Below are 12061 nucleotides of genomic sequence, written 5' to 3'. Positions count from 1 at the left end.
AAAAAGCTGTCATTTAGCCTACACTGTCTTTTCAAATATTAGCTACAAGCCTGGAAACCACAGGAAACAATGCTAATAACACCATGAGAGAAATGCATGCAGGACTTGAGCAGCTGTGCCTTCCACAGCACTGAGAGCCTTGCTGTGGAATTGTTTAAAATGCATCCTGACAGAGAGAAAAAAGGCAAATAGGATTTAGTTGAGGCACATCACTGATCTGTACACGTGTTTGGAAATCTATATAATGCCTTTTGGGAAGGGAAATATGTGACCGTGTTCACAGGGGTCTCAGGCTGAGGGAAGAGATGAGGATTTGATGCTGCTTCAGAAAGTTTGATTTGTTATTTTATGTTATATATTACATTAAAACTATACTAATAGAATAGAAGAAGGGATTTCATCAGAAGGCTGGCTAAGAATAGAATAAGAAGTAATGATAACAAAGGCTCTGTCTCAGACTCTCTGTCCGAGTCAGCTGGACTGTGATTTGCCATTAATTAGAAACAACCAACATGGGCCAATCAAAGATCTGCCTGCTGCATTTTACAGCAGCAGATAAACAATGTTTTCATTCTGTTTTTGGAGTCTCTAAGCTTCTCAAGAGGAAAAATCTTAAAGAAAAGACTTTTCATAAAAGATGTCTGCAACAGCAATAGAATCGTTCCTGCGTTTGTTCAACTCTTGCCAAGCAGCAAAATCCTGATCCAAGCAACAGCCACACCCCAAAACTCAAACCTCAATGGAAAAACAGCCGTGCCTAAACTCCTCACAAAGGAAACTGGGATGCACCCACAGCTCATGGGACAGAGGGGACTGAGGGAGGGGAGATTTAACGACTGGAGCCACGGAGAGTGAATCCAGGAACTGTCAACAGGCACAATTACGCACCTGAGATTTCCTCCAGTTCCTCTCAAAATAAAAAGTAAAAAGGGAACCAAAGCGTTGCTCTCAGGGCAGCGAGGTGCTCATTAAGATGACCACATCCAATACAGCTGTCATTGCTGATTCCATCAGGGGAGCACAGCCCCCCGCAGCATTTCCATCTTCTGAAATCCCTGCATCCAGCTCTTCTCCCCTACCTCCGCCCCGCAGGGTACCCCCATCACATCCACATCAAAGCCTCCCGTTTCTATGGTTCTGTAGTCCAGTTCAGCATGGTGGCTCACTTCCATTTCTTTTCACAGAATTCATAGCCTCCTTCTTGCCAGCATGTTAAACTAATTCTTTCCATCCGTTACATGCTGACTGCTTGACTTCTGCTTCTATTGTTCAAATTTGGAATCTTTGGTCTTTTTATTGCCATTCATCCCATGCTTTATCACCTTATTTTACCTTCCCTACATATGGCTTTATTTCAACTGCTTCGCTCATAACATCTCCCTCCTGCCAATAAATCTCATTTTTTCTCAATATCAGACTGACTTTTAACTATTTTTGTAAGTTCTATTTTCCTTTTTCACAGCAGACATGCAAAAATATAAAAACACAAGAATGAACAGGCCAATTTGGATGGATAAAAGCCAAACAGCATTTTAAATGGTTTCCCATTTTCTTCAATAAGCCCAAACAAAATTCTTGTTAAGACTTTTTTAACTTCATCTTCCCCTTCAAATATAGGTTGACCCAAAACCCCTGGCAAATGTATGAGTTTTCTTTTTTATTTTAGTTGAAGGCACAGATTTAGGTGACAAAGAGCATGTACCATATCACTATAAAACACATATTGTTAAACAGCATTTGATCCAGGTGAGTGCGTGGATCTGTGCATAATCCCACATGCTCATATTTTCTGAGTAAATATATTCCCACATTCAGTTTATCCTGAATATTAAAATTATTTTATAATATTTCCAGGCCCATCAAAACCCCAGTACCATCACTGAAATCTAGTTAGAGACTATGATTTTGCTCTCATCATTCTTCACAAATTTGTCAAATAATGAAAGCCACAGTGGTTATTTAACAGATAGTTCAGAAACCCAATTATGTAATTCAGTAATATAACTTCATTAATTCAAAACTATTTCTTTAATTTTAATAACTGCATCATAAAACAAAAATAGAAATGCTAATTTTGAATGCTTTAGAGTTTGATTAATTAGTATACTGTTTTAAATGAAAGCATTAGACAAAAATACAGGGGAAAAATTATTTGTGCTAACAGCTCCCCATAAATTACTTATAGCATAATTCAACTGCCTTGCCCCAGAAAAAGTTAGAAAATACATTTATAATTATTTTGTTTCCTTAGCCATTTCATGAAGGATCACACAAAAACCGATGAAAATAAATATCAAATTAATGCACAGAACAGTGAATGAGACTTCTGTCATTAGCTAGTTATAGTCATCTTTCAGAATCCTTACACAGTTCTCATTCCCAAATTCATTTGGAAGAACACACGAGAAAAGGTTTGTAACTTGAATTAAAGTATTCATTTGGAAGAACACACGAGAAAAGGTTTGTAACTTGAATTAAAGTAACTCTTGTAAGTTCTTCAGTTGGCTTAGTCTACTTTCTTTACTCACCCTGCTTTCAACAACCCTCTAAGTGGGGAGAGATGATTTTGGGGGGGATGAAGGGTTTTTTTTTTTTTTGTGAGGTTTTGAAGAAAAAGGGTGTGTATTGAAGGTGAAGGACAAGAGGAAGAATATGGGATGCTTGTTATGGCATATCTCAGAGCAGAGTTTGGCCCACTATATTTGACAGCTCAGGAGATTTCAATGGAAAGCTATTGGCACAGCGTGGTGCATCAAACATTCGATCTGAGAAAAACTGCAAGCTCAAAATGATTTTGACTACTGAGATTTTTGATTGTGGTGTGTAAGCAATGAGCAAAATCATCATAAAAAAAAAATCCATGAATCCTTGCAGTCCAGTTTGCAAAGAGGTTGTTTGCAGCCTTCTGCATTTATTTGTTTAAAGATGGAGAAATATTCCAGATCCAAAAACTACACAGAAAAGAAAGTGCTCAAGATCACTTTTTCCTTTCAGATCTTCAGCTGCATTTTGTTACAACTCGTTAAATATGTAAGTGAAATAATTGCTAATCTTCAGGTCTGTGCTTTGAAAGAAATGCTACCACCGAGCTTGTTCTGTGAATCTACTCAGCAGCCATTTATTAAGCAAAGTAAAAGCAGTCTTCCCAGCTCATTTACCTTCCTATGACACACTTGCAACATAGAAAACACACAGGAAAACAATACAGGAAAATAAGTTACTCTCAGCATTCTGTCAACGTAATTCACCTGCTAGAGGAAGGACCAGGCAGTGCCATGCAACTCAGTGTAACACACCAATAGTTTCCAGAGGAGGAGAATCACCCACACAAGTCAATTCTTCAGAAATATTATATCAGATTTGGAGCATTGATGCAAACGATATTATGGGTCAGATTATATGTATTGTCTACCAAAATTGCTAGGGTCCTGAAATATCTCTAAATCACTGCAAAAGAATAAACCAGAACAAGGAAGAGTTGCCTGTTTTTCTTATGATGTTTATCACAATGTCCTTATTATCTAGACAATTGTTTCAAACATAAAAGAAAAAAATGGACAACAGGAAAAATAATTAGCAGCATTAGTGGTGATACTCTAAATATAATTTTATAAAATTCCCTCATAAACATACTCGATATTATGAGAACAAACTTTTAATTGGTAAAGGCTATTCTGAATGGAGAAAAAATAAAACCCAAATTTTTTACTTAGAGAAGGAAAACACAAGTATATCACTAAGCTTTATCAATATTTTCATTCACTCTATTTCAAAAGTGAGTGGAGTTTTATGAGAATTTACTCTGCAGCTATTAAAAAAAGAGTTGGCTAATTTTTTTTTCAGGTTTCAGCCCTGGTGTTGAAACTATGCTTTGTCTGAACTAATCAAGTCATCCTTACTTTGCACTGTGTTTTACATCTTCAGTATAATTATAGAACTTGCGAGTGCCTTAAAATACACTAGTCACAAACCATCCCTCAACTTACAGTTGTTATTGAGGTGGTACTGTAATGTTTGCACTTTCAGAATTCAAGTATGATAATTAATATTTTCATTTACATAAAAGCAGAGCAAAGCTTTTAATAGCATCTTAAGTGTGACTTGAATGGCTCACTGAGGTTCACTAGAAGGTAAAATGTAAAGTAGACCTTTATTTTCATTCCTTTCTTACTAAGGCAACCTGTCAAAATGCAATAGTTTAAAAAAACAAAAAGAAAAAACGAAAAAAACAGATATAAAAAGGTGAATTAATTCACTCTCCCTCTCTCCTTCATATTTTGCATTTCATGTACTTCCATTTTTCTTTAAAGTATTAAAACCTTGCAGGAGACATGCCTCCCCCTTCCCATTCACCAGGAATGCTGACACAGGAGCACGACCAGATGCGTTAGTGAGGCTGCTCCTGCTCCAGCGTGCACAAACAATTTGTTCTAAATCAGCTTTGCAGATATCGCCCATCAAAACTCCTCTCCCTGAGAAAACCTTTCAGTTTGAAGCATATCCAAACAGTTGTAATATGATTATTCCACCCTGTGTTTATCTCTGGGTGTCCAGCTGGAGGACCAGGCTCACAGTGGTCACAGCCAGCATTAGCTGATCCAGCATCCTCTGTGCCTGCTGCCTTTCCCCCCTCTTTTCAAGGAAAAGCAAAGTCTGCTAAAAATATTGGGGTGCTTTAGACAATACTTTGGGTGATATCAATATTCACAGACCAGAATTGCCTAGACATTATATTTAAAGGTAAAATAACTTTAGTTTAAAATTAAACCTTCATTTTAATATTTAAAGATGGATAAACAGTTCATTATATTTACTAACCTGTACAACTGCACAAAACTTCTCTATGAGTTTCTTAGGGAACAGGTTGTCCTTACCCAAGAGATCATCTTTGTGACAGCTTAGCAGAGACAGGATTAATAGATTAAATAAACATCTTTGAGTTTTATGAAAGCTGTCAATAACTTGTCTTCCAACCACTATTTAATAAAGCTAAATAAAAAATATAGTGGTTATTATTGGAAATGAGTTAATTCTAAGGCATTTTCATTTCTTGTTAAAGCCCAGAAGCTTCTTTGTCTCTAATGCTATAAAGAGAAATTTGAAAAGCAGGAGAGGAGAAGGCTCAGCCTCCACAAGGCAGTGTGTTAGACAAATACAGTGGTTTGCTATTAAACCATCTCCAGAAAAAAATTTCCTGTGCACTTCCTCAGAGCTGAAGCTTAACTGGCAAGCAAATCAAGAGAACTCATCTCTTGTAGGCTACTTGAGCAGAAACACCATTATTCCATTCATAATTAAAACTATATCTCCATTCAGACAACATGATGAAGACCAAAATAAATGTCTGCATATTTTCGTTATCTCACCTTTTACATGCTGATATAATCAATTGTTCTAAAACTATTTGTTGGTCTTCACAATTTGCACTCATCAAGAAGTTTTATGAGCCACACAAATAATTAAAAGTACAGAGCATACCTATTTTTAATCTTAACTGGACTCAGAAAAGTGTTACACCCTTGAGTTCCACAGCAGTTCTCAACCATACTGCTTGTGTACTAACAGAGACCTCAAATCTTCCAGGTTAGTTCTGGGTTTTTTTCTTGTTTGTTTAGGCTTGAGTTTTTTGGTCCATGTAGACCACTGACAGTAAATCACCTTATTTTATTACACAAGTCTACACAAGTTTAGTCCGTGGCAAAACTCCACAAAAACAAAACTTTTCAAAACTTTTCTGATTGTGATCATCAGAAATAAAGAGATGCACACAGTAATCTATATTAGAGGCCAAAAAAAGAGGAATCTGTTGGACCAAATTCTAGCATTGTCTTTTTTACTGTGTAGCTAATTTTCCTTTCATTTGCTGATTTGATTAAAATAGCTAGGCAATATATTTTATTGCAGAACATTCCCTCATGCAGACAGCCTGAAAGCAATGTGGTGCCAGATACATGCATTGACCTCCTTCCCACAAACTTCTCCCGCAGAAAATTCAGATCTTTACAAAAGCCAATGCAATCAAAAATTGACATCTGTGCTTCTCACCCCTAGTCCTAGCACAATTAGAAATGCAATTAATTGAAAACTGTTTCCTATAGATGAGCCATGAATAGCAAAAGCTCGTCTCCATCTAGCTCATTTCATATTGAAGATGGACACAGCAGAAATGAGACAAATCATGCAACTTATCAAGTGAACATTACAAAAACATTCAGTGGAACTATTTTCCTCTACCTATGATTGGAAGGAATGATGAAAGATGAGAGAAATAGCCTGTAAAACTTCTGAACAATCAATTTAAACTCCTTGCAGGATAAGTACCAGTGTTCTTGAAGTTCTATGCTCTAGAAGTATGATGGAAAGTATTACAAGCCATCTATACTCTTGTTTTTATTTGTTTCCAACTTCAGAGCTTTATTTGTGCTTCACTTCTGCAATTTAACCTCAGAGCTCCTTAGAAGAAAGAATTTGCATTTCCCTTTTAGGTCTCATGTTTTTGTCCCAACTGGGAGACCCAACAGATGCAGAATTTTTCTTTTTAATGCATTCTCTAATGACTCATTTTTAAAGTGACTGAAACACTATCTCTAATTATAGCCGCAATATGTTCCTCAGCGAATTTCACATCCTATCTAAGCATCACATTATGTTCTTCCAATAATTATAGCCTTTCTTCCATCCTTTTTTTTTGCTTTTATTTCAAGCCAGTCAAAACTTAAATTCAGTCTTTATCTTCATTACCTAGAGCTTCTCCCCCATACTAGATGCTCAGGACTACTTGCTGTTTAAGACCACCTTACAAAAATTTCAACATGTTGATTCCTTCCCTGGTGGGTGCATGTTGTACTTCAGTCTGAACTTTAAAGTTTAAACTTGATTCTTAAGGCTGTCCTTGCCAGTAAATCAAATCTAATTTACGTACATCTCCATGAAAGGATGTATTTTAAACATAAATTAGTATTAACAAATTCATTTTATTTCTTTGTCTTAAAAATCCCTTTCTCTCATCAAGAGAAAGGAAAGATGTCTGAGTCATATCATTGTCAATAATTTAAGTTGTCAATAATTTGAGTTGTTATAACAAATAAGTTGGTTTTAACAGCAGACAACTTCACAGAGTACATTCCTTTTCTCGGTCCCTTACACATGAGTACACAAACCCTTCTCAGTGTTGGAGAGACAGCTGGGAGGCCAACCCCAGCTATTTATTCAGAAATGGAACCAGTCAGGGATGCACCACTGACTGTTAAGACAGAAAATCCTTCAAATATACTTTTTTTTTTTTTTTACTTCAAGGCCTCTGTAACAAATCCTGGCACTGTACTCCTGGCTGAGGTCTGAATTACACACCTGCCTTTGTCACCAGTAAGTGCCAATGGTCTCGCACATTTTCAGCTAATTTTTGTCTTAAGTTTAACAATTCTTGTGGATCCAATAAGGCCACTATTCTCTAGAGCTGGTGGATTCCTGGGAGTCTCTCACATGTCTTCTCTCAGCACATAACTCACTTCTCTTGGCTTCTTTTTTCAGATATGTAGGTATCAATAAAAGATATTGACATGAACAGGTACAGAGAACACTTTGACATTTCCTTCTTATGAGGATCGCAAAACTCTGAGCCTACTACATCTTGTTTTGATATACTTCACTGTGATGCCAGTGCATCTAAAGACTAATTTAAAATGAAAAGGCATTAAAATACTGCAAATATTGAAGTGGGCATATTTAGTTTGCAGACAATGTATCGATTCTCTCTGAAGCATTATGTTCCTTCCAGTACACTTCAAAGAACAACAACTTTAATTTTTCTCCAATTTCTCATTTCCTATTATTTTCCCTTTAAGTAAGGGACTCGAATAGATGCAGAAAGCCCCAATTATTGTATTATTGGAATATCTCTCACTTCCTAACTGTTGTCATACATTGCAAAGGTTTCATAGCTCTTTCATGTCTCTCATAGGCAGCTCCTCCAGGCGCTGACTCTTCCTTGTCCTCACAGCAGCCAACTGACTCCAGCTCCCCTCAACCAACCAAGCCACTCTTTTCTAACACTCTTCTTATTGCCTACACCTGTGGCCTGTTAAAATCACACCTGCTCCCAATCTTTAATAATTGACCCAGCTGCAACTCTTTAGGGAGTATGATTACTTTCTATACTACCTTTACTTAGTTATGTTCTATCCCCCTACAGCTAGCTGCAAAGAAAATAGTCAAGAGACGCTTCCTCTCTTGAGAGAAGCGTCTTGGGCATTGGACAAGGTAATATGTAAAGATCTCTTTCCAACCAAACACAGATCTACGATTCTATGACCTTCATTGACTGCACACTCAAGTGTCCATACCGTACATAAGATTACTAATTACTGTTGCAATTCAGCACTCTGCATCTCAAAACACCAGTATCAATCTCAGATAGCCTAAGATTCCTAAAGTAATACTTTTTGTTTTGTTTTTTTTTCTTTTCATTTTAGTTCAGATACTTTCAGGGAATACAAACATATTCCCTCACTTTTGAAGTCAGCTATACACATTTTAATGCTACTTCTCCAGGGCAAGAACAATAGAGTTGTGCCTAGATTTCAACCTGGACTCAACTAATTCAGACAAAGAAACACTTTTTTCTTGTAAGTATTAAAAAAACTCCCCCTAGTCTCAGACATAGGAACCTGCTCCTGCATTAGGTGGTTGAGCTGCTGAATTTAGGTTCCTTGTTATCTATTTATCCAGGATGTTATGTCTGTCTTTGCTTGCCCTTATGATAACATGTCAGATGCAAGGTTTTTGAAGGTTGTCATGCTGATTTAGTGCAACCATAATGAATCCTCTTGCTGGACATCCTCTAATGAGAGTTAATTATAAGCTGTCTGATAAATGCGAAAATTTATTCTTGATCTGTAAAGTCACAAATTAAAAATAAGAGTGGAATCAGTTGAGAGAGATGCAGTCATCCAGTCCATCAGAGCAAACCTCATAAGGATGGCATGAAAATATTTCTGTCTGTCAATGCCAACAGGAAAACACTTTCATTGACAAGAGAAGCATGGAGCGCCGAGGTCTCGAGACAGCTGCCATCCACCATTAGCAGCAGAAAGGGAGGTAAAAGGGAAAAGGTTTTTGAAAAGACAAGTTGGAATTGAAAAATAAAACTGCAGTTGCAGAAAATATGGCACGTTGAATGTACATCACAGGTCTTCTGATTTCAGTCACAAAACAGGCCCCATGAAGAATCTGTCTGGGCACATCCATGCTTATTAAAAGTTGTCATCCCAAAGCTGTGACATACTGATGTACTTAGAATTAGCCCAGGAGTCTCTACGCACAAATCTGAATTATTTATTTGATTCAAATTCAGGATAAAGTCTGTATTTCTGAATAACAGGGATCCAGGACTCAGATCTCACTCCTACACCAACAGTGCATTCCACCCCACAGTTTGTATCAGGAGAACACTAATGAAGAAAACACCAATTTTCAGTATTAATTTCCAAAGACAAATTTCAGAAAAGGCCAGAAGCATTCTGTGGGTTTTATTACATGTAGAATTTAAAGATAATTGTTGCCACTTACAGATGGGATTTAAATGTTAACAGCTGTGCATAGCCAGTTCAGATTGTGTGCATTTTCTCTAAGAACCTATATAATTGTTCACACTTTTTGTTTAGCGTTATTAAAGAAGACTGGATGGCTTGGGTAATGACAATAAATACAAACTGCAGGTCACAAAATCAGATGGTAGTAAAAATGATACATAAATGGGAATTGAGACACATGAGCATCTGTGAGAAATTATTCCGACTTAAATATGCACAATAAAACTGTGTCTGGTTAAGTTCCAGGCTGGCAGGATGAAAAATATATTAACAGCCAGGAGACTTGCCACACTTTCAAACCTTTGCAGTCCCTATTGCTCGAAGGGCAAATGGAAACTTTTCAGCAGATACAGGACTAGAACTTTTCAGTGGGTCTTTTCACTCTCCAGAGTAGCTGAACATGTCTTTACTGCAGAGACTGTAACTAGCACAATGTGCAGGGTTAAAGCACCTGTGCATGTATATACACACACACAGAGAATATATTTAAAATAAAATCTACAGTTCTTTATAGTCATCCTTAGCACGTGCGTAATGAGAGATACAGTGCTGACAACTTAAAAAGTGCTTTTAAAATCCTTTTTGCCATTCATGCAAATAATTAGGTTTTCTCTTTGATCTATTTTTGAGGCTTTCCACTTTTCTTTACAGAATGGACAATTCAGATTCAAAATAGGGCACAAAAATTATATGTTTTTCACTAAAATAGAGATTTACACTACATGCATACCTTGAGTAAGCTTGAAAACAGAGATATTGTACCTGAATAGAAATGATCTTTGACTGGCTTTAAGTTGTTATCTATCTCCATGAGAGAATTGTGACTCAGAGGAAACAAATTCTCACATAAGCAAACCAGGAGGGGAAGAAGTGGCATCATAGAAATGAAGAGATGTGACTGCAATTTCTTACAGCTGCTATGAAAGAGCAATGGACATGAGTTTTAAATCAAATAAAAATATATTTTTACTACAGCAATAAAAACATTGGAATTAAAGTAATAGTCCTGTTTAATTAACTACATTTGGATCAAACATTCTTAAATTAGCCATTCAATGCTTTCATTCCAACTCACCATTTCTGGAAGAACTTGAGGTTGGAGAAGCAAAGCAGCCAGGCAGAATCATCTGGAAAAGGAAACTTTAGAGCAAGCTGTACTACATAAAAGAAATATTTCTGTCTAGTCATATGTATAATTCTTTACCATTTTGGATCATTGAATAATGGCCTGTTGAGAGAAGCATTCTCTTTTATATTTCATTTTGGTTTTTTAAAACTCATAATCCCCAAATTCTCACCAGGTCCATTTAGCAGTCTGGTGCCTTCTCTCTTGAGTTTCCATCCTGTTGTGGGTTGATCCTGTCTGGAGGCCAGGGGTCTCCCAAAGCCACTCTGCCACTCCCCTCAGCTGGGAGCTTGTTCTCCCTCTTCTCAGGGGAGAGAAAACCTCACAAAAGGCTCGTGGGTCGAGCAAGGCAGGGAGAGATCCTTCACCAGTTCTGTCATGGGCAAAGCAGATTTAAATTGTGGAAATCAGTTGAATTTATTACACACCAAAATCAGAGCAGGGTAATGAGAAAGAACATGAAATCTTAAAACACCTTCCCGCCCACCTCTCCCTTGTTTCCAGGCTCAACTTCACTCCTGATTTTTGTACCCCCACAGTGGTGCAGGGGGATGAGGAGTGAGAACCAAAGCCTGTTCATCACACCTGGTGCTGCTCCTTTCTCATCAGGGGCAGGACTCCTCACACCATCCCCTGCTCCAGTCTGAAATTGAATTGTCTCCATCTCATGGGAGACAATTCTCCATTAACTTCTCCTACAGCTCCCCAGCCCCCATGTAGTCACAATTCCTGCCAGAAACCTGATCCAGCACGGGCTTCTCTCTCCACAAATCTGCAGGATCCCTGCCAGGAGTCAAGACAAGTCATGCAAAGCATTTTTATTGTACACAGATCTTCAGCAGAGCTAAAGTATCCATTAAATGCCCAGCAACCTTTAACAAATCACAGCCATTAAAATATCCATCAGGAAAGAAAAAGGCCTTGGATGTTACTTGGCACTTCAAAAATATCAGTAATTAAAGCTATGAAATAAATAGAGCCTGAGGTCAGCAACACTAATATGAAATACTGGGAAGGAGAATAAATAAGAAGCTTTAAATAAGGCAAATAAGTTTTTATTACTATTCATCTTTAGCATTCTCTCCATTGTGTATCACCTCTCATCTTCCTTGCAGGGATCTTGTTGTCATTATGATTGGGGGTTTTTTGCACCTATGTGCACAAACCAGAGGATGCATAAAAGGGCACAAAAGACACTGTAGTGATAAAAATAGTGTATCTTTTTAAATAAAAATCAGATTATTTTGGAGGTCCTAACTTATATTCATTTTCTTTCATAAATGTCTATGAAAAAAACAAAATGTGATATTCATAATAACAGGGCAGAAGAACTTTCAAGTTGATT

This window comes from Ammospiza caudacuta, chromosome 2 (genome assembly GCF_027887145.1).
Source record: "Ammospiza caudacuta isolate bAmmCau1 chromosome 2, bAmmCau1.pri, whole genome shotgun sequence".
NCBI classification, from domain to species: Eukaryota; Metazoa; Chordata; class Aves; order Passeriformes; family Passerellidae; genus Ammospiza; species Ammospiza caudacuta.
This window is presented reverse-complemented; position numbering follows the sequence as displayed.